We start from the raw sequence: 26602 nt of genomic DNA on the forward strand, positions 1-26602 counted from the left end.
ATATCTGAACTGACCTTCATTTTCTAGGCAATGTAGTGTTCTATGTTAGATAGCAGTGTCTTCCTGTCACTGCAGGAAACTTTCCATACCCAAACAGTATCTACGGATTCTGAAGTCCTGGACAAGCCAAAGCAGTGCCCTGACTTTAGTGGTTCAGCAATGGATCCACATAAAGGAGCAAGCCAGTGTGCCCACACAGAGAGGGGTCAAATACCAGTAAGAAGCAAGCCAGTGTCACTGAGTGAAACTACCCTCGTGAAGTGGGGGTCAGTGTTCAAGTTCTCAAGGCTTTCTCTTTCAGACCAGTTAGGTCTGTGGTCTTACTGCCTCCCTCCACAACTGCTTTGTGAATTGCTGCAAGCTGCTCCAAGCTCGAAAACAATGCCTAGAGAGACTTGGCCTTCAGTTTAGACAGCCAACACAAGAACATTTTTAGTCAGGAGTGGCCTGGATTCTTTGCAACCATTTCTTTCTTCACTTTTGAGATGTGTGGTGTCAGGGAAGCATCTGCTTACATGTCCAAATCACAGGATTAAAAGCTCTACCTCCCAGGAGCACATGATCAACTCTTAGTCTGTCCCACAGGACACCAAAGACTTACTGGGAGGTAAGGGAATTAGAAAGGCTTTACAATCTAGACTCCAGCCCGCTCCATGTGGACATGATGGATTAGACCCAAATTTCCTTGCAAGCGCCAGTCTGGCCTGCCTGTACTTGGCCTAATGTTCCCTCTTCTGAGAGTCATGCTGTATCATGGGAGCAGTTGCACTTCAGGGACTAATAATTCCCACAGATATAAAATCCACTGTAATTACTCAAGTATACAACACTGTAAATTTATATAATGGCAACAGCAGGCCCTTACCTAGGGGATTTTGGTGTCACAACTAGGGTAAGATAAAAGTATCAACAAGAGGAAACACGCACAGTGAGGTGTGGCTGTGAAGGACGTTTTGCATTATACAATTTGTGGGCATAATTTATAATGTGAGCAAAACAGAGTTTAAATAGTTACAATCAAATCCCCTGAAGTGCTTGATCTGCCTTTGGCATGTGGGCCTTAATGATTATTCAGGGTCAGACACACTCAGTACAGCAAGCTGTTGGTGTTTTATGGTCTTTTCAGGATCTTCCTTCGACGATGAAAAAAATATCCAATGATCCAGGCTTACTAGGATCTCAGAATTACCATCTGAACTGGCGGAAGCACAAAGAGGAGATTGAAGCTGCCCGGATGCTGAAACTTAATTAGGGGTGAATAAATCAACCTTGCTTGAAAAGTCAAGAAATCACAATATTCAGTGGTGCTTGGGATGCTTTTGTTTTCGTTCTTGCTGAAAGGGAGCCAGCAGCATGACAAGGAAGGACAAGACAAAGAGGGCCATTAAAACAATGTAGCAGAAGTTATCTCATAAAGGAACTACGATAAGGAAGGAGCAACTCTGTTTTCTTTTGCAAATATCTCTGGGAGTCTTCATGTGACAAACCCACACATCTATTTCACCTGCCCAGGTAATGCTGTCCCACCACCCTCTGTATCTGACTGCCACTGTGACAGATGGACACCAAGTCCTACTGTATTGCTGATCCCACAAAGCCCCTAAGCAATCTGATATTGATAATGTCGCAAGGCTAATCACTTAATAATAGGGCTCCCTGCAAACCAGACACCTCTACCACACGCCGTGGGAGGAGAAGATGCTTTGCATACATCATCCTGTCAGCTGAGTTTATTATTCTTGCATTCAAGATAAACTGCAGCAGCCAAATGCTGGCCTGTATAAATTCCAGCCTCGGGAGTCCAGCAGGCACAGGGCTCCTTGTTAAACACACACACACATGCATAAATCCAGACGGGTAAATAATACGACATCTTTCTATTCCCAGGGGATCTCTCAAGAGCTGATGTTTTCTTTGTTACCTGGGGTGGTCCTCAGGCCAGCTGTATAAACCAGGGATAAGGAGTGAGTGCCTGGGCTGTGCAGAGACAACAGGCAGGAGTGATTTCTGGCCACATGCAGACCTTGCTGCTTTGTGCTAATAAAGCTTTGTTGTATGTTATTCAAACAGGCACCAGGCAAACAAGCTCTGAGCTTCAGAGTCTTTATCTCTTCTGTTTACCTCTCCCCAGGATTCACCAGTATATCTGTTAGGCAAAGAACATAGGCATCTAAGAGGCACAGAAAGGATATAAAACCTTCTGAGCTCAAGCCAAAGTCTTCTTAATGGGTTTGCTGAAGAAAATAATTCCTTCCTGTAAAACATCTGTATTGGTCTGTACTGGGGATGATGACCCAGCAGAACTGCAGGTCTCGCTAGGAAGCTTCCTCCCACACTTCTTGCAGAAAGGATCCCCAGAATGAACAGAACATTCTCACGGCCCTCTTTTTGAATGTATTTAGCTTCTCAGTGATTCTGGTCAGATTGTGCAAACAAGGTGGCTGGCTTGGCTTTGTGATTAGTTACAAAACTTCAAAGGAGTGGAAAAGAATGAAACCTTTCCTCAAAAGTTTCTTGTCATTGATTAAAATGACAAGAAAAAAGAAATCTAGCAGAGTACCACTGGCTTCAGAAATATTCCTGTAGGCCTGAGCCATAAATGACATCCTCTGGTACTGACTGAGGTAGGTTCTGAGGCTGTGTTAAGACCAGGTCCAAGTCCATGGTCCAGGAAGAGTCTGGCTACATAGTTCACCCTCAAGGGTTTAAGAGCAAGGTTTGCTCCCTTAACAGGAAACTGTCTTGGATACGAACAGGGAGCGGCGCATGAATAGCGTACAGTCCCACTACAGCAGATCCTGGTGTGACTTTAAAGGAGGAATGCAGTTTAGAGTTTCCAGTGTCCCCCCACACTTCAGGTTAAACGAGATCACGGAACCCCCCTGATACTTCCCTCTGTTAGTACCAGGGATTTCTGATCCGTGTATATGACAGCCCACCATGCAAGAAGTCACCAGTGTGCTGCCATGGGCTCTCCCCATCCTCTCTGAACCCTTTCTGGCTGACACAGAGAGGAAAATATTTCCATTCTTCATTTTTCCAAGTGTTACACTAACTAATGTCTCTGCTGAGACATTGGATGCATAAATGAACCAAACCCACCAATTCATTCTAAAACAGTTTCAAGGATACCAAGCTTTGGGGGCAGAAGGATGAGGTGACATTTCCTCTCCCCAAAAACACAAGAAACTGCAGGTGACCCCAGGGCTCAGGCCTGGAGAAAACAACTCTTGCCAGTGCAGCCTCCACCACGTTTCCAGGCTCAGAACTCTCAGGAAGGAAAGTTCTCTACAGTCACAGTTTCTATTTTCTCTTTCTTTGACAGGTTGATCATAAATAAAAGAACCTGGGGAAAGGGGCTGACTCACCTATAAGTAACGTAAAACTGAAACTGTAAAGTGCCCCAGTGAAATGAGATGAGCACGGAGATGATGTGCCGGACTTTGAAGAACTTGAAACCAGACAAGAGATGTGGCCCACTATGAGAAAAATAAGGGTGTCAAAGCAAATGAGGGAACAAGGGCTTAAAACCTTTTTCTATTCCCTTAGATCAGCCCTTTCTCTCAGCACTCTTCTCCCTACCTTGCTCTTTCCACTATGGGGGACCACCGTTTATTTCTGAACAGCTGAGACTTGTCCTGATGTACCACCAAAAAGTAAAATACAGGGGGTTATGCACTGCCTATTTCTTTACTCAAGCTTTTCACAGCAGTCCTAGAAAGATGCCTCAAGGGAAATGTGACTCCTTCTAGAGTTCAGCAGCGTGAGGGAAAGCAAGCAATATCTGTGTTAAGGGCTACCAGCAGGATGCTGTGTTCAGGAGATACCTTGGAAACTGCTTTGCAGCTTTGCACATCTGCTGTTCTGCTCCCAGCCAGAGAATAGAGACGTGCAAAATGATTCTTTAACCAAACCCTAGATGGACTGGAAAATCAAACTAATGCTGGTTTGATTTTCCACGGGAACCTCGAAAATCTGATCCCAAGCTCCATAACATGTTCAAGACTACCCTTTTTTTTTTTTTAATACCACTCTTGGCAGCTCATGAGGTGAATGGCAGATTTCATGCAGTGCCTCATTCTGCTTATAACTTTCAATCCATGGATGTCACGGGCATTCCGTCTGTCTCAGTTTTTCAACTGTGTGTTGATCCCACCATTTCTGCTGCAGAAATTTACATCTTCTTTTTTATCTGTATGTATCGGCAGCTACATGACGAGATCTCATGGTGCTCATAGCTGACCTCCTCTATACATGCACCCAGGGAAAGGCAAGGGCACATTTTTACAACCTCAGCATCTCACTCTTTCCCAAAAATGGGTGACCCCATGCTGAAAAGGCCAGGAGATATTCCCCAAAACACTGCAGCAGTTTCCTATTTCTAATTTTGCAATACCTGGTGTAATCAGCTGGTTGCCTCAATCTTCAGTTCCTGATTTCTCAGCAAGAAAATAATTTCTTGCACTTTTGTACAAGATGTGCAAGATATATTTCTTGTACAGAGCAAGGGTTGAAGTGGAAGAGTCACTTATCTTTGTGGAACCCTGTCAGCTCATCTCCTGTCCAAGTGCCGTGACAGGATCTTTCATGAGCAGAGGTGCAATTGCCCTTCCCTTAAGCTGTGTACACACACTGCAACAGTATGAGCTGGATCCCATTGTTCTCCTGAAATACCAGGCATCACAAACTGAATGAGTAAGTGCATGACAGGCATTTTAAACATCCTCTTGCTAAGTTTTTATGACAGAAAAGCAGCAAAAGCTGGGAGAAGTATCTACAGACACTTCTACTTTTTGGCTTTCATCTTACTCAGTTCTTTCCTACAGTCTTCAACTCCTCTGTTTCTACAGCATCTGTTGGGGGCTGGTGCTTAATTGGGCCAGACAGACCCCCCTGACACCAACAATGAACTCAGTCCATCCACACTGGGGGACACTCTCGCAGCACCACACTGGCAGGGTCTAGGAGCAAGGGAACACACAAGCAGACGTGACTTCAGGCCGGTTCACCATTTTTGACCCATTGCACAGAGGCTGGAAGCAGAGTAAAGCCTGGAGATAAAAGGAGAGCTTTGCTGCAGTACACCACTGCTCAGGAGCCTTCTCAGCTGCAGCAGCTCCCATGAAGTATGCTCATAGAGGAATAATGTAATTTTCCTGTCTGGGCTTTAGTATTTGGTGAAAGCAAGTCCTGGTCCCAGGGACATTTTACCCATCTCTACAGAGCCCCTGGTCATGGCAGTGAGTGGGCGTCTTTGCCCTCAGCAGGATCTGAATGTCCTTGTGGTGTTGGAAGCTCTGCAGCCACCTCAGTCTCCGTCTGTTGCCCCAGAGGGAGGTGGGGTATCCAGTGTCTGCCACCCACTGCGCATCCGCCCACTGTTCCCAGAGCGGCGTTTGTTAGCTTTGTGTCTCAGCGTGCAGTGTCTCACAGTGAGTCACCTCTCCTGGGGAGACTGTGGTTTGTGCCCTGACCTCAGGACCTCCAGGATCTGCTCTGGGTGGGATCAAGACACTGGGAGTGGGGAGAGACCACATCACCTGCTCCACAGAGGAGGCTTCCTTCACACTTACTTCCATAGGTAATGCTGCCTATAAGCACACCCATGACAGCCAAGCAATCCATTGGTAAACCCATCGAAAGACAAGCAGCAGAAACCTAAAGGACTTTCACACCACAATGGGTGAAGCCTGCTTGTCTTTTATCCCAGGTGGAGAAAGGAAGTTTCAAGTGGCAAATATCCAGGCAAATTTTATTTTGCTTCCATAGTATTGTCCCAGACATGACAAGAACCACATCTCCTAAATGTGTGGGCTTAGTTGTTTATTTGAAAGAGTGATTCTCTTCTATTTGACCACTGTTCTTTTTCTAAACCATTTAGAAAAAGACATTTTGCTTATGAGTAATAAATATGTGGCAATTATTTCTAAAGATTTCAGCCTGGGAGCTGAGTTCTTTCTGCAGGGGCTTTATATAACCCTTTATATATTCAGCCTAATATGTATAATATAGTGCAGTTAAATATGTATTCACAATCCATATTCAAAATTACATAGATATCTCTTCATGACTTTATATTAAACTTTTCTATCCTAGATGTCTTCCAAAGTAAGACAGTCAATAAATAATGGAAGGCTGATGGCATAAAGAAATCTTTTCAAAGAATTTTTTAAATTATTATAACTTATATTACAGAAAAGGAGCACCCATTGGTGTAACTTACGGTTTTTCAGTCAAAAACTACCGACAGTGTTAGGGAGGAGACAGACAGGTATTTAGGCAGACCAAAGCTTCACCCAAAGCACAAACCCTCTTCACAGGGTGAAGAGCAGGGTGAAGATGTGGCTGTAACAGCAGAACTTTCTGCTGTACTTGACCTTTCTCAACAGTGTCTTCCCTTGCTTCCTATTTGCTTGCTTATTTTCAGAGCTCCATGAAAATATTTCTTAGTTTGGTATCTTGACAGAACAATGTTCATGCAACTATTGGAGCCTAGTAGCTCCACACCCTCCCAGTTTCTGAGCCCAGCAGCAGAGAAAAGGGAATTTTGAGAGACCTGATATTTCTACCTACTTTGTAAAAATTGGCATTTAGTTAAGGGAGGAATAAAAAAAATTGCTCACCTTCCTCAGGGTAAAGGTTCTGGGATGAACTTGGACGTATTGGCAAATGTCAAAGGGTCCCCAAAGGGCAGAGACATGGTAAGGGTCTAATAAATTTTACTGCTTACATAGTTACTTGACCTTGGTGTCATCACTTCCAATATCTTTCTTCAGGATGCAGAGCCCTGTGGAATCACTCTGTTGGCAGTTAGCATCCACCTCAAAACACTGAAAGCTGCTGAAAGGCCATTGAGGTGCTGCACCGATGCAGAGCCTTTGGCTGCTGACTCCCTCACAGGCTTATTGCATGATCTCAGCACAGAGACTTTTCTCTTACTAGCTCTACTCAGCATTCCAATACGAGATAACAAATCCACTTCTCACTCATTCTGTGAGAGGCATATTGGGACAACTTCTTTTTCTTAGCAGGTGAGAACCCATTGCTGCCAAGGCAACAGAGCAGAATGGGAGCCAGACTGCAAAAGGGATGCTGAGGACAGCGTGGGTCTCAGGTGCATCTGCCTGTGCCAGGAGGGAGGCAGAGAGCAGGCTTCCATGGTAGAGAGGCCACAGGAGGAGATAGGCAGGATGCACCAGGGCTTCTGGGGTGCTTTGGTGCTTCATTTTCACTTTCAGCCAGCTACCAACAGCCAGCATGATGAGCTGTGCTCCCCCAGCTGCAAAGTAAACACATGGGAGAGATCAACAGGGGTGTGTTTACAGTACATAGCCAAGTACAGTAGACTTCAGAGGATAAAAATACCCAGTGGAAAAACACATGGGCTTAAGTAAAACTTTAACCATCAGGGGTTGCCTAGCCAGCAACATGTGTACCCTTCACAGGCTCTCCTGCTTGCAGAGAGCTTTGAAGCTCCCTTGGAAAACTGCAGCTCTTTTTGATTAGTGGCTTCTCCACCCCAACCTCTGAAAATTACACCATAAGTCTGCTTCAGATTATAAACTCATTCAGTGCAGAAAAGCATAAGGAAGCGTGGACAGCCCATGAGGCAGAGTGAGCCCACAACACCCCCTGTACATTTTCCCCCAAAAGTGGTTTCTGAGCCACTGGGGGCTCCTGCTGAAAAAGACTTATCCCAGAGCAGAGATGAGCATGTCCATCTTTCCATCCCAGAACAATGCAGAGAAAGATGGAGTCTAGCAGGTGGTGCATGGCACTGTGCAGCCCTAAGGAGTGACCAGGTAATTTCCTAGCTCTCCTGCACATTGGGCAGCATGGTAAAGCCCTGGCTCTCACTGTGGGGTTTTGGCAGGAATAGCAGACTGAAGGCAATGGCTGCAGCCCAGAGTGACTCCCATGGCATTACTGAAATGAATGGAATTGCACCCGCCAAATTACACCCACTCAAGCTGCACTGGGTTGGGGCACTGGTTGAACAAAACACTAAAGCACGTGCTTAAATTTAAGCATATGAGTAAACAATTTCAGGGTAAATACTTCTATGCTTGAGTGCTTTGCCAGGTAGGTGCTGTTCTCAGCAGCACACACCTGGAGTGAGATGGTGCCATTTTTTAACATGGTCACTTTTCTGATATATCCAAGCAAGAAAGGAAACTTTCCACTGGCTGTGGGCCAACAGGCACTTCAGGTATGTGTAAGGTCTTAAAAAAAAAACCCAACTTCTTTTTAATCTTATCTGTCTCATTATCACCCTGACATTTGCTTTGGCTTTGAGTTTAATTACCTCTTGAATTGAACAAAGGTACAGATAGGGCTGAGATAATAAGAAGCCAGTAAAGCTGATGTATGTAGGAAATAGGGCCTCCCTGAAGGTGTTAGTCCATGCAAGCTGACCCCCAGTTATGAGAAAGAAAAGCTGATAAGGGAGAAAGCAATAAATCAATCATTCAGGGGACCTGGGGATGTGTAAAGAGGTGTCTGATGTTTGCATCTTACCTGCCACCTGGGCTGGTACAAATACAGCAGACCCCATTTAGATAAATACCTGTGCATCAGAGCACAACCAAGCAAACAAAGGGAAGCTCTGGGGAAAAATAAAAGAGTTGGAATAAACAAGGGAAATAAATATATTACCATGAAAGTCAGTATTCAGAGTAGAAAACTGCACAATAGAAAGGATACATTATCAGTCACCAGAAGCAGAGATCAAGACCCCCACGGTGCCCCAGGTGCTCTGTACACACAGTAATTAAGTCTCAGTCTCAGCAACACTTCAGTCCAAAGTAGACAAAGATGGGGAGGGGAAAGCAGGAACAAACATTTGTCTAACATTGTACGTGAGAAACAAGGACTAGGAAGAGGATTAAAAGATCGTGCTTTCTGGGTGCTACATGAATGAAATCTGGATCAGGCTTAGAGGCACAGAGAGCATGTCTATACCACTGGCCCCTTACAGAAACCCTGCTGTTCTAGGACAATTTTATTCTGTAATTCGGAGGCTCCCTGACCCAACAGGACACAACTCCCAGTTTTTCAGGAGCTCTTCCTTCTCAGTCTGTTTCTGGACTGGGTTCATGCTAGCTGAACAGAAGGGATGGGTGACTGGGAACTACACAGTAGACGGTGGCATAGTTCAAAGTATAGTGCAAGATTGTACTTTTGCAACAGGCTCTTTAGAACTTCTGACAAGTCAAGTAGAGTCTGTTATTCTGAGATGCTATCCATGTAAAATATTTCCATTATGATCTGAGCAAAAAACAAGGTTGTGGTGCCCATTCAAAATCCACACCTGAATGAGAAAATATAATTTTGAGACTGCACTGTGGAAAAATCCTGCTGACATTTTTACTTTGACTTTATCAAACAAATGAAAGAGAAACACAATCTTGTCAAAATAAAACATTAATTTCATTTTGATTTCATCAGCTTGACCCATGTTATGGCATGCTTTAGAGTCAAAACAGTAAGACTATTATGCTCTGACCCGTCATAATATTATGGCACGGAAACCTAATAGACAAAACTCAAAGACTTTTATAAAGTGTGATAAAAGTCAAAACAAATGTTTCAATAAGCTGGAAATACTTGTACCTTCTTTGAAAACACTGTGGGAACCAACACCTTCTCACTGAGCATGTCGAGGGTACCGGAGCACTGCTTTCCCACGGAGTGGCACTGAGTGGCCAACAATAACCACGTCTGACTGACACAGGTCTCCACAGGGAATGAGAAAGGTGGAGTCACAATTCTTGCTGGTCTGTGTCTTCTCACATGCATTCCCCAGAGACACACCACATGCACAGCCCTTCCTTTTCACACCCAGGATACAGATGCATATCAGAAGGGTTTTAAATGAGGCAGTAAAACTTGGGCAGGGCTTTGCTCACCTGCATTGCTGTAACAGGCCAAGATATTTTTTTAGGGAATATTTGTCAGTGGCCAGAGCTACTGATAAAAGTTTCTGTCACTTCTTCTTGGCTGAGGAAGGACAGCCCCCACCATCACTACAGGGCCACAGGCAGAACTGAGAGAGAGAACAGAAGAACTTGCTGATTCAAGCCCCTACTAAAACCCATTCCTCTCCCACACAGTTGTGGAATTTGCTCCTACTGGCACCACATTGTATGCTATCACCAGGATGGCAGGGATATCTCCATGGCCTCCTCTTGTGCAAGGACCTGTGCAGACATTGTAAAAAGCTCATGGTTTCAAACAATTTACACTGCCATGATTTGACAATCATGCAGTTTTCCAGAAGCTGAAGTCATTTGATTGTGGACTTGTTACATGGCAGAGGTGTTCTACAATAAATGGGTAAGACTACAGGAAGCTGAAATGCAGAAAGCAGCAGCAGAGATTTTCTCTTGCAGGAATAACAATATGTGTTGAACAGGGATCTCAGTGGACAGTAAGAATCTGAAGTACCAGAAACAATGGCTTGTTTCCCTCTGGAAACCATAGTAAAGGATGAGTTTTAAGGATAGACCAGTATAATTGTCCCCCAGATAAATCCCCTTTTGCCATGCAGCTGAGGTAGGAAAAACTGCAATGCCCTGAGCATGAGTAGAGGTGATACTCGGTTGTGGAGGAGTTGTTACAAGATTGTGAGTCTTTGGGGAATTCTGCCTTACCAATCTAAAACCAGCAGTTGTGATTATACTTTTTGCAATGGATTAGGACTCGACTTTCTGAAATAGTAATGGAAAACAGGAATGGATCGTTAGGCAGGGACAGTTTAGCAGAACTCTATGCTGATGAGGACTCACAGTTGTTTCCAGAACAGCAGTTGAGTCTTGATAGCTCTTCCACATGGAAATAGAGAATACGAGAATCCAGTACAAGAGAAGCAACAAACATAGTTTGCTTTTAAGAAGGAATATCTTAAACAAGGAGAGACAAAGGACAGGAAGAGATGGGATAATTTGCTGGAAGAGCTTTGCCATTGGCCAAGGATATTTGCATACAAGGGTTCCAAAGACACAAAAGTCCCCAGAGGAACAGAAAAATCACTTCTGAGTGATTGCCATTTTACCTGGATCTGTTGGTCACTTCTACTCTTTCAGAGTATCAATTTACCTGTCGAGCATATGCCCCTTGCTTTACTGAAGGGTGTCCTAAAAGAGTGAAATCAAGATTATCTTCTCTATTCTCTGAGAATATTTTATAGCCTCCAAATCTAACTACTTGGGTTATTGCCTATTCCTGATCACCTTATTTACTAGGAGCAACTTAGGAAGAGATTGTGGGTTGGCTGAATGCCTCTGGCACCAGCATCTATTGCCAGACCATCATTTTCTGGGATAGGACACTACTTTTTCAAAGTAGGAACGGATCAGAGATCACTGGGAAATATGAATGGAAATGAACTGATCTGCCTTGTAGGTCAGAAAGGAACTGGATGCCTTCTTGTTGTCCCTTGATATTTTCTACACCTGTCAAAAGTTATTAGGCACATGAGATCAGGCTAGTGGTTCGTTTACCCCATTAATTATTTTCCACCTGACGAGAAATACTTAGGGAAAGTGTATTACACATAGATTTGAAAAGAGTCATTTTTCTATTCAAATATTCCTTGAGCTTTCAGCAAACAGGACCAAAGGTGTTTCCTGAGTTGAGTAATGCAGCAAGTGCCCTGTGGTTTCTGCCCCCAAGTGCATCCTGACCTCCTCCACACCTCCTGCCCTCTGCGATACCCTACAGCAAGTTCCATCTCAGCTGAGAGGACTTCTGTAGCATCCCAGGAGAGTGGTGAAGGCTGCACAGCTTTGCCCTACAGAAACTGGTGGGACTCTGCTGTGGTGCCTTCACTGTGTCACCTCCCTGTGGGGAGAGCACCCTTCTTTGCTGCCTTCATTCCCCTTGCATCACTGCAAGCAGGAGAGCTGTGGAGAACATGGGCTCCTTACCTGGTTGTTTCCTCTCTCCAAGTCTGAGAGACACCAACCATCCATCCCCACCCAACCTCAGTAACTGAGTTGTGACTTTATGAGGAGTACTGTTTTCCAGAGCCTTGGGTTTTTCTTTCTTTGTTTGCTTGTCGTGCTTTGTTTCTGATGCCTTGTGCTTAGCACAATAAAGTAACACTAACAATAAAAGAGAGAATGAGACAATGCTCACAGAGCTCTGCCTTTTCCATCCCTTAGCTCCTTGAAGTGGTACCAGATGTTGTACCACAGCAGCCTCCTGGCTGGTGCTTCTTGGCATTACTGATGTCTCTCACTCCAGCCTACTTCAGGCACAGCTCGATTATTGGCTCTCAAGGCACAGGGCTGGGATGTCTCTTCATTTCCACTGTGGAGGGAACAGCCTGTAGCAGCACTGTCAAGCACAACCACCCACCCCCGCCCCAGAAAACAACAATAAAAACCAAAACCAAACTCAAACAACAACAACAACAAACCAACAAAATCAATCAAACAAACAAACAAAACAAAAAAACCCAAAAAACCCAAAACCAACCAACTAAACAAAACCACCACCAAAAAAACCAAAACCAAAACCCCCCAAAAACCAACCAAAAAAATTCCCCCCAAAAAGGAGCAGGAAAATTAACAGGTAAAATATTTTAAAGCATATGAGTAAAAGAATGGAGAAATCTTTTGGAGGAGGAGGCAGCTTTTCAATCAGACTGAATTATACTTAAAAAACATTACTGAAAGCTTGTACAGACTAGCTGTCACAGGCAGACTAAGGAAAATGGCTCAGATTCAATCCTTTAGGATGCATCCACAACCAACATTTGTCCAAGCAGGTAGACAGGAAACATTTGTCAAGGCTTCAGTGAATTTTGAATAAGGCGTTTTGTAAAGGTATTGCTGAACCCTGAGCAGGAATGGGAGCCATGGTCTTCCCTGGTCTCCTGAAGCAGCTCTTAGTTGTGTGAGCTGTGGATTTATTGATAGTTGTAAGGGTATTCTTCTCCCATGGTCACCTACCCTCTTTGAACAACACCAAGTGTTTCCTTCAGTGTAGCCACAATGTTCACATTCAGATGATGAAAATTTGGATGAAAAGCTATGCATTTTTTGGTCTTTTTTTAATTTCGCTCCATTTTTGATTTTCTACATGTCACTTGGTCTGGATGCTGTCTGGCTTACAGACTGAGTAATGCTGCTCCAGATTGCAGAGGATCCTGGATGGATGTTCCCATTCATTGCCCTATTGTCCCAGAGATGAAGGAAGTGGGCTTTGTTGATGAGTGCACTTAAAAGAGTCCGGGTGTTTAGAACAAGTTGCAGCTACACTAAAATAGAACTTAGAGAATATTTTTTTCCTTCTAGAAGCCCTTAGTTCTTGTTTTAAGGTATAGTTTATATTTTTAAGGTTTTTTTTTCAGGAAGTGAAACAGCTTTAAACCACCTTTGCAACATGCATCTGAAATTGTGCTGCTGCAATGCGACCTTGATTTTTCTCCCCTCCAGGTTTTCATCACAGTCTTTTGGATGGAAATTAGAGTCTGCAGCTCTTAGGCTTTCAACATGTTAACCCCAAGGAAAGAAGATGCAGGCACTCATGCACTGAAGACTGGCTGCAGAACACTGGGAACACCGAAGAGTAAGGCAGAAATGTGACTGGATGCAGCCCATAGCACAGTGGAACTTGACCTTATCTATCTATCTATCTATCTATCTATCTATCTATCTATCTATCTATCTATCTATCTATCTATATCTATATCATCTATATCTATATCATCTATATCTATCTATCTCTATCTCTATCTCTATCTCTATCTCTATCTCTATCTCTATCTCTATCTCTATCTCTATCATCTCTATCTATCTCTATCTCTATCTCTATCTCTATCTCTATCTCTATCTCTATCTCTATATCTCTATCTCTATCTCTATCTCTATCTCTATCTCTATCTCTATCTCATCTCTATCTCTATCTCTATCTCTATCTATATACCTATGAGTGTATTTATAATGACTAGAGATGATAGTTAAGCACATACATGTGAGGGTATTTTAGGCAAAAAGGAGGATAATTTGCTAAACCAGATACTCTTGTGTGCAGGCAGGAGCTCCTTGCCTCAGACACCTCCTGCCTTCCTGTCACTCACATACTGAGAAACACAAGTTATAAACAAGTTCAGTTGCTACGGCTCATGCTTCCTTCTCCCTCTGGAGTGATCCATGCCCTTTGACAAGGTTCCAACTGCCCTCCTGCCTCTGGCTACCCTGGCACTTGGAGCAGTCTGTCAAGGTCACCTCCCTGCTGCCGGGCCAGACAGTGTGAGTGCTTGCAGCCGTCCTCCTCATTCTGCGCATGCTGACCATCCGCTGGCGGGTCAGGCATCTGCCAAGCCAAGAGGATCTTAGCTCAGCTCAGCCAGTCTTTCTCTGTCTGGATTCCTCCTGTGTCTCTCGTTTCTGCTCTCCTTCCTCCTCTCTTCCTCTGGCCAAGATCCTCTTAGTCTGCCTAGGAACAGCAGAAGGTGCATCACTGTTGGTCAAATATAAACCCAGAGCTGTTTCCGGGAGGCACTCTCCACTGCATGTTCTTGGAAGCAGCGCTTTACAGTGTGCTGCCCTGTACTGGGTCCAGCAGTGCTGAGGAGAAGACCATGCACGAGCAGTTTTAGCAGTACCAGTCATAGACACTATAAGGTGCTCTTTGCTTTGCCACGTTCTGTTGCCAAAAGTTGATTTCAGCTGTGGGCAACGTGTCAGCGTTTATCCTGCTTGACTGAAAAACTGAGCTAAGAGAACATTGTCTCTGATTACAGACAATTACACATTGTTGCTTTGGTTTGGTTTTTCAAACTGCCTTTCGGCTCCCACAGCAAGTTTTGGAGGGGCCAGTACCAGCTTTCATTGGACCTACAGATATGGGCAAAAAAAACAGGGAAGCATTTGGGCACCCCTCAGGAGGACATATATGGATAAAAGTTCACTTGTTTTTCTCCACCCGTAACATCTGATCCAGTAAAAGCTGTCGTTCTTCCCATGTCTCCTCCCTCAGTTATGTCCAAAACCTACCACAACACCACAAAAGTTCCCAATTCCCAAGAGGTACCCAAAGCTTGCAGTGCCAGAGCAAGTCACTTACCCTTTTGCAGGACTGCTGGATCTGACATGGGTTTCATCAGGACACCTTGCACACGGCCTCACAGCTGGCCTGGGGAGAGGTTCCACAGGACAAAGGAGCACTTGGAGAAATAGCAATAAACCAGAAGCACACATACCCCTTATCCACACATGGAATCAAGCCACCTCAAAGTCTGCATTCTGATGCCCCTCTTCCCTACTCTGGGCTGATACAAAGCATCTAAAAACACATATGGATAACAGTACCTTTGGCATTGGTCTTGCTTTTGCTTGATGTCTCTCCTGGTCGGGTTGTCTCCGGGGAATGTACAAACAGCCCCATACCACAAAAAGACTGGATAGAGCCACCTGTACTAAACTATCCCTGTCTCCAAAGTATGCTGTTGAGAGGTCAGCAGCCAAGGAATGGAAGGTGATGGGATAAAGTTCTGCCAGAGGCCTCTGTACCCACCTGTGCTGAATCAATCATCCCCTCTTGGTTAGATCAACCACTTTTGGTGCTACCTCTAAAAACCCTCTGCACACCAAAGTACACTGTTCTCTATACTTCTGGCCCCATAAATGCCCTGTCTCAGCACAGCCTTCCATCTATATGGGCAACAGCACCTTGCCAAGGTTGTTCACCAAGCCATGACCCTTGTCCCTCATGTCAACTGCTTGTTTCTACACCAAGACACGTAAGTGGTTCAAATGTGCACGTACTGGCAGAGACAGTCTGGAGCTGACTCTGTCTGTACAGACTCCAGAAGCCCTTGGGGCAGGGCACAGGAGCATGGACATGGTGGGAAAGCAAGAGGGCTGCTCTGTCCATGGCCCCGAGCTGAGCTGCACCAGGCAGGCAGAAGCAGAGTGCCCTCGGCTCCTGCTGCCCCGAGCCACCCTCACTGCCCCGCTGACTCAGCCTGCCCGGGGCTGCCCAGCCATAGCCACACGCCATGCCATGCAAAAGGCTACTTTGGTGCCCATGGCTCTGTGCAGTGCCTGGGCTTGGAGCCCCCTGGGCAGCTGAGGCTCCCCAGCGTCGCTGCTATTCAGGACTCCTGTGAGAAGAGGCGAGGCAGGGGGTGAGGCGTTGGACCCCATGAACTGCATCCCAACCCGTGCATCAGGCTGCACTTCTCGCTCTTTCATGTCCATCCCAAGTACAGCATCCTTCCCACTAAATTATAATGTAGTAGGAGAGGACGTGACCAATTTAAAAGAAATATAAATTTACATTTGACGTTTATGCCCGAATTGCACTCTTGTTACAGAATGGGCTCAGTGACTCTCAGTGCAGAGCCGGTCTTTGAGTTTGTATTTTCCAGTTTCACGTGTTAGGTTGAAAAGAAAGATGGTGAAATTCCTCTACCATTTTTTATTTAGAAGGCAGCTAAAGTGCTCCAGACTTTTTGTATCCACTCTCTTACTAAAGTCAGAAGGGGTTGTTCTTTCTTTCTTTCTGATTTTTCATAGTTCATAGTCCCAAACTATCAAGTGAGAAGGAAATTGTTTCCCGCTGGTGATGGTTTTTTACACTGTCTTGAAGTGTAAGCATGGAGCCAGGCAAGGCGTAGGAAGTCTTCAATGATTCTACTGAGAGTTCTTCCCTACCTTTGAGAGCCCTTTCTGTCTGTAAGAAAGACAACAAGCCCTGCAGCCTCCTCTCAAAAACACCTCAGAAAACATGCTTAGGACTCTCTTTTGGAAAGGGGAATTTTGCATCCTTTGTGGACTTTCATATTTATCAATCACACCATTCATTATTTGCACAAACACAAAAATAGCTCTTCCACCAGCAAACCAGTTTGTTTTTTTTACAAATGCTCAGCTCAAAATAAACAAAACAATATGCGGGCTTTTTAATGTAAGAAAAATACATAGCTCAAAGGCTGAAGTTCTTTGTTAAGAACAGTTTTAAAAAAGAATGGTTATAAAGGCACAAAAATAGAGTTTTATAATTGGAAGTGCCTGCAAGGACCTAAGTTTAGCAGGTTTTATTACATCTCCACTACCAGGTACTTAGGTGCTCCTCAGAACCTGCCATTAGCCAGGTCTGTTGAACAAGGCACACAATTATTTTTGTTATGAAAATGCTGGCACAAGTTCACATGCAAGGAAGGTGCTGAGCCTTTGATCCTGAGCACCAGGCAGATCCTTGAAAATGCCATAGAATGATTCATGTGCCCAAGAAAAGGGAGATCTGCTGAAGAAAAGCAGGTGTGAGGCTGCCTCTAGCCAGGCTTTGGCCAGTGGAGCGGAGCCATAAGGCTGGGGGTGCTGGGAGAAGAGCTCAGCAGAGTGGGATGCTCAGCTGCAGCTGTGGGGCAGAGATCAGCTAGCCAAAACTTGCCCAACCTTGACACCAACGTCCCCCTTCATGCAACAAACAGGACATTTTTCCCTCTAGGTGCATGAGAGGGACCTCATTTTGAGAGGGACCGGGTGATTCAGGACAGAAATAGTCCACATGCAGAGCATGGAAAAAGGAGGAAGAAAAGACAACTTTTTTGATTTGGCTATTTTAGCACGGCTGGTGTATTTGAATAGGTGGTAGTATGCCAGAATAGAAGGGATGACAGTGTGTCACCATGCAAAAATACTTTGGGCCCAAAACAAAAAGGCCAACTTTGTCGAAGAAGGGTCTAAAGTTAGGAACCTAAATCTGTTCAGGAGCACCATTAGACTCCCTTACAAAGATTGCAGAGCCTCAGTGCTTGTGAAGAACCAAGGCACTGATGTAAGAGACTGGAAATTTCTGCTTCTCCTTGGGTGTTTAATCCTGCTGGGGGCCTTGGCCAAAAATTCCACCACCACTACCTGTGTTTGAGCATCCAGATAGGATGAGGCTTAGCTGAGGGCAAAGTAAAGTGGAGCTTGGCTTTGCTTTGAAGAGACACTGCTTCTAAATCTGCTTCTTGGGGGCGGAGGCTGCCTGGAGAATAAATCAATGGCCACACTGCATATGTATGTTGTAAATAAGCATTGGAGAGCATCCAAGGCAGCCAGCTTCCTGGCTGAGGCGCCAAGAGTTGAACCCAGCCTCTCCGAAGTCTAAAGCGCGAGATAAGATAGCTTGGGTTAAAAAGCTAACCATCTGTAGCTGGGGGCTGCAGTGACCCGTAGCTTCTCCGATTTGGCCACGCAGGCTTAGCAACATTTTCCTCACTGTTTTTGGGGACAGCTGTGTCTTTAAGAGGCTCCAGCCTGAACCAGTTGAAAATAGGGTTGAAAATGCCAGACCTCTGACAAATTAACAGAACACCTCTGAGTCTTTCTTTGCAGTCAGCTCGACAGTCACTGGCAAAGCACTTAAAATTAGCTCCCAGGACCGCAGAGATGTCCCTGTGGGCAGAGGAGGGAACATCATGGGCACTGAGCTTTCTGCAGAAGCTGGGTTTGGAGAACACCACCAGCCCTGCCGCAGAGTTCATGGCTCCCTTGGGCCCCCTCTTTTGTTTAGCAATTCTGCATCAAGCTGGATGTGCAGCACGGTCCAAGGAGATTCACACAGGTCAGTCTGCTCCTTGGGGCAGCTCTGGTGGAGGACAGCATGAGGGAAAATGATGCAATGGTGTACAAATAAAGGAAATGAAAAAAACACTAGAAACAATGTCAGAAACCCCACAACTAAAAGCTGAAACTCAGTTCTGTAATTTTGCCCTCTAAATGTATCTGTATTTAACATTGTTAAAGAGAGAAGCATGTTTCCAAACAGCTAAGAATGGCAGAGCTGTCCTAGCCCCCTGTCTGGGACTTGGCACTGCAAAAGGAGAGCATTTCTTCCCTTATGGTCTCGTGCAAGCTTCACTGCTTGGCCTGCAGTGAAGCCACAATAAAACATCTCTATCAGGTGGGGGTGTTGAATGTATTATTCTTCTCCAACTTTCCTGCCATGCTTTGCAAGAGCCACACTCAGTGGCCACTGCTTCTTGCTGGATTTACATTCCCAATTCCTCACATTTTCCTGAGTTCCAGAGGGATTTCCTCTGGGAGTTCCAGGACCCTTTACCAGGCATACCTGTGAGGTGTTCATCAAGGAGGGGGAAAGGCCAGCCCAGGGTCTGTCAGAGCCACATTTGGACCTGGGATGCAGAACTGAAGGGCACCACCTCTGCCAGCTGGGAAGGGCTTAAGGAGGAGCAAGTGCTGGCGCCGCTCGCCCGGCTCCGGCCGTGAGCGGCAGACGTCTGTGGCCACTGGATGCCTCTTAACATATTCCAGTGCCCTCAAGACAAGGTAAATTGGTGGTTGAGGCAAAATTCAGTTTTGTGTGCAGTTATACTGCCCTCCCTGAATTCTTGGTCAACCAATTTTTATTTGTTTGTGTTACATACTCATTTCCCTTCCCACTTTAAAGGCCGTTTTATGCTGGCAGAAGGTGCCATGCTGGCAGCTCTGGTTGACCCAAGAGTTAAATTTAAGCCCTAAGACAGGTAGAATGTTAGCCGTGGCTCTTTTTGTCTCTTGTCCACCCTGATGGTGGCCTCAGGCTCTGTCGTTCCCAAGCCAGCCTAGAGGGAGCCCATCCAAGTGGCCATTTGCCCTGAAGCCTGTCTGCCAGCATCCATGCCAGGCAGAGGCAGCAGCAGAGTTTGCACCACTGTGGGCAGCTGCCTACCAGGGCCCAGCAAGGTGGGGAACCTGATCCTGCCAGGACACAAACTGAGTGCCAAGAGCAATATATAGTATTGAACTCCATATTTCTCCAAATATTGACCAAGTCCTCCAGGTACTGATGTCCTTCCTGCTCCATAGGACCATCCAGAAACGCTGACTGTAACAGAGATAGCTGCCTTTTCATCTCTAATGCAGGGAGTCTCAAGTGCTGAAGTAAATTTCTGTGAACCTTTCAACAGCTTTTCTACTGTTTTTGATTTAGCCATTGCTACTGTATCTTCATCCATTCACATTAATTACACTGACATGAGAAATTCAGCCTGCTAAGCAAGGGGTGATGCCTGGCACTCACTGCCACAAATATCTATGTACTGGTGTTTCTCTTTTCTATATTAAATTTTTTTTTTAGTTGTTTTTTTGTTTGTTTTTTTTTAGTTTTCACATTTTTTGAGTATGCTCTGTTCCCTGTGTTCTGGTTCAACATAAAGCCTTCTAGGACCTTGCCTGCATCTATTAATTAAGCTTCTCTCTCAAGCTACATCCACCCATGACTTTGCACTCTGCCCAGGCACTGAGCAAGCATGCTCAAGATCTCTCTGTGTGCAGAGTTGAGTGGAAGCTGCTTTAAAGGAATTATCACCTTGGAAAACCCAAGCTTGGGTTACTCTAGGGTCAGTGCTATCCTGTGGTGTCTGATCAGTTCAGAGTTCAGACAGTGTATCAGTATCTGGCTGCAAAATACCTCATAGACATGCCCATAGCCCCAGGACTAATGTAAGAGTACTCATTTGCCTAACTCCTTTACACATTATTTTTTTTCTCTGACAGCTTTTTGCCAGTAAGGTTTGACAATCCCGTAATAAATCATTTGAATCAGTTTAGCTACCAGTTTGCTGCCTGATTTGGAGGCATTCTGGCAGACTGACAAGGTCCAGCTTCCCCTAGTGAAGACTGGGTTCTTTGGAACCCAACCCATTGCAATCATTTAGACAAATAATAGTTCTGATTTTCATTAATTGCCTGTTGATCCCATGGCCTTTATACATGATATACTCATCTAGTTCCCACAGTTCATCTCCTGCACTGTGCTCCCCCACTGTTGCTTGAAAGCAGCAGGAAAAGGCATTTTCATATCTTCAGCCCCCTTACTCCCCAGCTGCCTCCCCACACACAGACTCAGAGGTCTCAGCTCCCATCAAGTGCTCACATTTTTGAAATCACCTGAAATGCAAATGGAGAATGTGAGCTCTTCTGGAAACCCTGCGAGTGTGGGAGAGGGGAATGCTATTCACTGTGGTACTGGTGAAGGAAAGCACAAGTAGTCTTGGACCGTGCCCAGCTGCTTGCCGGAGGCAGGATGGAAACTTGCCACAGAAGCACTGACACCTCCTTGGGGTTAAACAAGGTTGTGCGTCGTCCTCGGAGCTCTGCTCTGCTAGGTGCTCTTGATAGGAGCTCAGCCACTAACTTGCCCCAGAGTGGTTCAGATATTTAGGCCGAGCCCCTGGTAAAATATTTACTATGCCTTCTTATCACTTCCCTAGAAACTTTAGTCGGAGCGAACTGATGCATTAATTCCTTCGGGATCTAACTCGACTTTTTTTTCTGCAAGGTCCTGGAACATATCCAAAATCATTAAGAAAAAAAACCTTCCTTTCTCTGTCAATTCTTTTAGGCAGAATTTCACCTGAAACCTGGACTCCATCTGGCACTGAGATGGCTGCACGCAGACACTCTCCTCTCTCCTGATGATGGCTGCAACTGTTGCTTTCAATGCAGGCAAAAGTATTCCCTAATGAGCTAATTATCACATCTCCAGGGGCATTATAATAACTAATGAGCTTAAGCAGAGGAAAAGAAGAGCCAAGTTAGCGACTGGGGATTGCTTTCTGATGCTAAAAGTGTGAGGCAGCAGCGCAGGGTGCCTGGGAAGACCATAGGGTATATTTAAGGAGAGATGGTGCACACACCTGTACAGGGCAGGTGAGCCCAAGCTACAGGGCTCAGCAGCACTGGGTGGGCCTTCAGGTTCCTGATTTGCTGTGGTGCTGCCCTCCTGCACCCCACTCTTACCACAACCACTTTCCATCAGCTTATTTCGTCCCATTATCCCTTCTAACACGTTCCTGTTTGTCCTTTTTAAATTTACGTGTTTTGGTCTTTACAGTACCTCTTGCTGGAGGCATGTCTGTGTTTTGTCCATCTGTTCTTGTTCTTCACATCCTCCTATGCCAGGATGGAAAGATGCTTAAAGTGCGGCTGAGAATGGGGTTTTTTGTTAGTGCTTCCCAAGCTTTATTATGTCTCTCCTGTAATTTCAGCTTGACACTCCAAAGGGTTCAGCAAGGTGCTATCGATGCTGGATCTCATCCAGTGATGCAAACAAGCAAGCCTTCACTCAGGATTATCACCAAGAAATTCCTTCCTAGGATAAATGAATGGCTGATGATGATGAACAGATATAGCCTGCCATTGTCTCCCGGTGTTTGGTAACTATCAGAAAGTTTTCTATTTCATTTAAATAGAATTTCTTATGAAAAAGCCCTTGTGAGCCAAAGCATTAGACAAAGACCACATTCAGCTCCTCCAAAATGTACATGAAAATTGAATTAACGTCCTGTATGTTATTTACAGTACCTGCGCAGCAAAGCGGCTCCCTGGCAGGCCAAGGCAGAACAATGTCATTTTCTGTTCTCCACAGACCCTCTCCCAAATTGTCACCTGTGTGCCAGGACCTTTCCACACAACATTCACCAGAGGACAGCTCAGCTGTGGCACAAGGCACAGGCTGACTCTGGAAAGCCCTCACTCCAGTGATGGGCCAAACTGTGTGAACCCAATGCATGAAAACTCAGAGATGATGTCTGAAAGCTTTAGTTGTGCCCTAAATGACTCATTATTATCTCCATCCCTGGCTCCAGGACCTCACTTCACACTCCTGCTTTCAGCCAGAATGAAGGTCATTGATTTCTGTGTACTTGATTGTGCAGGTCTTCACCCACAACAGACCTGCACACACCTCACTGCAGTAGGGATGATCAAAGAGCCCATCTAGTTACTCCCCCGGGGACAGAAAGAAGAAGAAGGGCAGGTGAGCATCATGTCTGCACTAACTGAACCAGAAATGAGACTCCAGCCAGCACTCAGGCAACCCCTCAGTGGTTAGGAGGGTCAGGAGGCAGGGTAAGAGCAGGAGGGAGAGCAGAAGTCCTCTCTACATCCTTCCCAGATGCACATTTGGGGTCTTCTCAGGAGGTGAGATGCCACATTTCCTTCACCTCCTTGTCCTCCTGCTCCAGCAGCCTAACAAAAGGCTGAGGTGGGGGTAGTGGTGGGCTGGAGTAGGGTGGCACAGGGGAGAGGACAAGGGGACACGGCTGTCCATTACTTTTCCCCAGGGCTCTTTCTCTCCAAGTCCTTGCTCACCAGGGCATGCCTGCCACGTCTTTGCTCACTCCTGTGTTTTGTTGTTTGCTTTTTATTAGGAGCCCTACATGCACGTGCAAGTGCCCTAACAGGGATTGGCACATAAGGGTACCAACTCATAAGCCCGGCAGCTGTGCTTCCCGGGCTGCCTGCTCTGGGGAGCCAGCAGTCTGGCCTTGAGACAATATATCTCACAGGTGAGTAAACAGAGGGAGGATGAGCCAGACAGGAGAGCAGGCGCTGGGGAGACGAGAGAGAGGCAAACACCTAAGCCCAGACACAGCAGCCTCGGCAGTCAGAGGTGGAAACAACAACCTGGAGTCATCTCCTTTAGGCAGGTCTTATCCAGGAGCACCCCACATCCCCACTGGCTGGGGTTTATCTGGTAGCACTCGCATGTCCTTCATTATACCAGGTTTTTCCAGGAGCTCTTTCGAGTCTCCATCATCCATTGACAGGAGCTGGATCAGGAGGAGCCATCACCAGAATGCATCTTACCTTTCGTACAGGATTTGGGGGACCAGCATAGAGGGTGTTTGTCCACCAGGTTGTTTGTCTAGGCCAAAGGGATATGGCCCTTATAAAACAACCCCAGGGCTGACCATTCCTGCGATCACCTGCTAGCAAGGGCCCAGTCATAAAGTACCTATTCGCAGCCAATGGTGCCAGAGTTTGGCAAATCCCAGAGTTTGTCAGTGCATCCATGTGCCTGCCACCCACCAGTGTCCCAGCAGGTCCCTCATTTTGGAAAGGCAGGATCTGAAAAGCAAAAGAAACCCCAAACAATACTTACTGAAGCAGACATTTTCTTCAAACATTCCTTCATTCAGATTAAAAGCCATTTTTCATTGAAGATTTTTGTTTGGTTTTCTTTTTAAGGTGGTGTCAAAATAATGTTGCCCACTACACAATGGCAACACAGCAGTGAAATTTGCTTTCAGGATTAAGCTATTTGCAAGCAGGGGCATGGGACAGACAAGGAACATTTTTTACTTCCCCCTGTGCTACATTTTTTCCTACAGTTGGGCAAGGGAGGTGTGAAGAGCTTTGAAATCACTTTCTTCTGGAATATCAAACAATTTCTAGGCTTTGAAGACAAGGTGCCTGGCCTTGATAAGTATTAATAGGACCTACTGACCATGGTGGAGTTCTCAGAGGAGCTCTTTGTGCAGGTGTGTGTGCAGAGTTTTTCCAGGAATCCAGTAGCAATATAGGAAAATAATATTTTCCCAAGTAAAAGCTACACCAGCTGTGGTGGGGTATGCTTCAGAAAATACCATGAAAGTGAGAATGAAACTGTGGAAAACAGGAAGCTTGGGAGAGCTCAGATTTTGGGGCTGATAGGGAAGCTGTGTGGAGGAAACAGAGAGTCTGGGGAACATTTGCTGTCTCTAGGTCTAACACTTTGGTTTGGTAAAGAGGGACTGGGTTTGGAAACATTTCTGTTTGTGGAGAGAAAATTATTCTTGCCTGCGGAATGGATAAGAATCCAAACAAACAAGGCTTATCCAAACCTTGCAGTAATGTTTGATATTCACCATCCTTTTGAGGAACTAAATTTAATCTCTGGCTTGTTTCATCCAGATAAAGCTGGTGTTCCTACTGTACCAGAAAATAAGCCTGCCTCCGTGTCTTGATTTTTTTTTCTCTCTGGTTGAAATGCTTTAGCTGAATATGTTTGAGTCAGGACACATTTTAAAATACAAACAGAAGACAGGCCAGGCAATTCCAGTGAAAGACTATGCAAGTTATGTACCTATCTCAAATTTTTGTGCTTTAAAGCTCTCCTCTCTATAAATTGTAAAGCATTCTTTTTGTTACTTTTGTGTGAAAGACCCTTCCTCTAGCTCTTTGTCAGCTGAATGAGGACAAGACACCATCAAAGCTGTCTAGGAAGATATAGTCCTTGTATTGCCAGGTCCAAATTGTGACACATAGCAGTATTTGGGTTATTGAGGTGAAACATAATACAGAACTCTCAATATAATTTAAAAAGTTGCATTTAGGTAAATGAATAAAAGGAAAGTACCATACTCTGGAAATGTTTTCTGGAAGACAGTCACCTCTTCTGGTTCCTTTCACAACCTTCTGGTGTGTCACAAAGAAGAAATACTGGCTTAACTTATTTAATTCCAGATAATTTAAAGTCAAATATGTGTGCACAAAGACAGCTATGCACTTTCAAGTTTATTTTGTCCTGAATACTGGGCTTAGGTGGTGTCAATCCAAGGTGGCTATATCTCTCACAAGGAAGCTTTGCTATCACTTAAGGTAACACCCCATTTCTGCACATAGCCCACTCTCTAAGAAAGTTTTGTGGCTGTCCTTTTGGGATCCCTCTCAGCAGTTAAATATACTGGTGGTAAATAGCAGTTGTAGTTCTCCAGGGCTGTGGTACTCCTTGGTCAGCCTTTTTTCCCAGCTAGGGACAGAACAAAACGATCTGCTGAGCAATACCTTCCCACTTACAGCATTAGGACTACCAGTTCCCAGGTGCCAGACTCTTTTTCCAGCCTGCAGCCCCATTTCTATTTGAAAGCCTCATTTCTGCAATTGGACTTTGGCCAGCTGGGTGCACTCTTGCAAATTACCAGTCCTTCCCATCTCAAGTCTTGCTGTTTATATCAGCACCAGAACTGTCAACTCCTCTTAGTATTTCTCCAAAATTTGTGGTTTCCTTGCATATTGTGTCATGAGGTTTTACATGATAATTCCACCAAGAATCACAAAAACTGCCATTTTTCTTAGTTTGAAGATGGAACAGCCAAGTTTAACTTCCCTGACCCGTTCTGCATTCTCTAGCCTCTCTTCTGTGCCTGTTTTAATGGTCTTTTCTATATTTTTCTGTTACCTGCAGTCTCCCCTGACAAGCAACAATAAGTCATTTATAAATATACTTGTATACATTTATATATTTACATATTTCAAAAACACAGAAGTGATCTAACCTCTCAGGAAAAGCCACACACACAAGTTTTTTTGGCTCCATTTTTACTCAGCTTTTTCTCAGTTGTAGTTAGTGGTTTGGCAGATCTTTGTGTATTTTTGGATCAAACACTCGCACCAGGGAACACAAAGGGTCCTGGTATGAAATTCAGAGGAAGACCTCAAAGAGGGGTATTTATTTTTTGTTAAAAATAGTTCAGCTCATCTCTATCTGTATTGAAATTGGCAAAAGAATGGGTATGATTTTCATTTTTTTGCACTACTTCATTTTAAACATTTGATAAAAATAGACAATAACAAAAAAGCCAGTTTATTTTTACTGCGATGCAAATTTTTTCTCTGCTGTTCAAGTCCTAGATGACAAATATAGGCCACGAGGATAGCATGCTAAGAGGAAAGCAGAAGGCTTTTCCTTCTCATTTCCACTAAACTAAGCATGTAACCAAAATCCTGGCAAGCCCTTCATCTGATATCTTCTGTCTTTCTCCTACCCATACACCACCTCCAGTCCCAGCTTCATATTTATTTCCTCATGTTTGTGCTGGTGACCTTCACAA

At 44.9% G+C, this 26602-nt stretch overlaps 1 long non-coding RNA gene across 1 annotated transcript; it reads right to left on the reverse strand.

Annotated features, from left to right (window-relative positions):
- Positions 1-6265: 6265 nt before the first annotated feature.
- On the reverse strand, positions 6266-9818 carry LOC134547785 (uncharacterized). The gene is made up of 3 exons (XR_010079605.1): positions 9613-9818; positions 8518-8605; positions 6266-7279 (listed from the first exon to the last, which is right to left on the reverse strand). It is a non-coding gene; the product is annotated as an uncharacterized LOC134547785 (long non-coding RNA).
- Positions 9819-26602: the final 16784 nt, after the last annotated feature.

This window comes from Prinia subflava, chromosome 2, assembly GCF_021018805.1.
Source record: "Prinia subflava isolate CZ2003 ecotype Zambia chromosome 2, Cam_Psub_1.2, whole genome shotgun sequence".
Classification (NCBI taxonomy): Eukaryota; Metazoa; Chordata; class Aves; order Passeriformes; family Cisticolidae; genus Prinia; species Prinia subflava.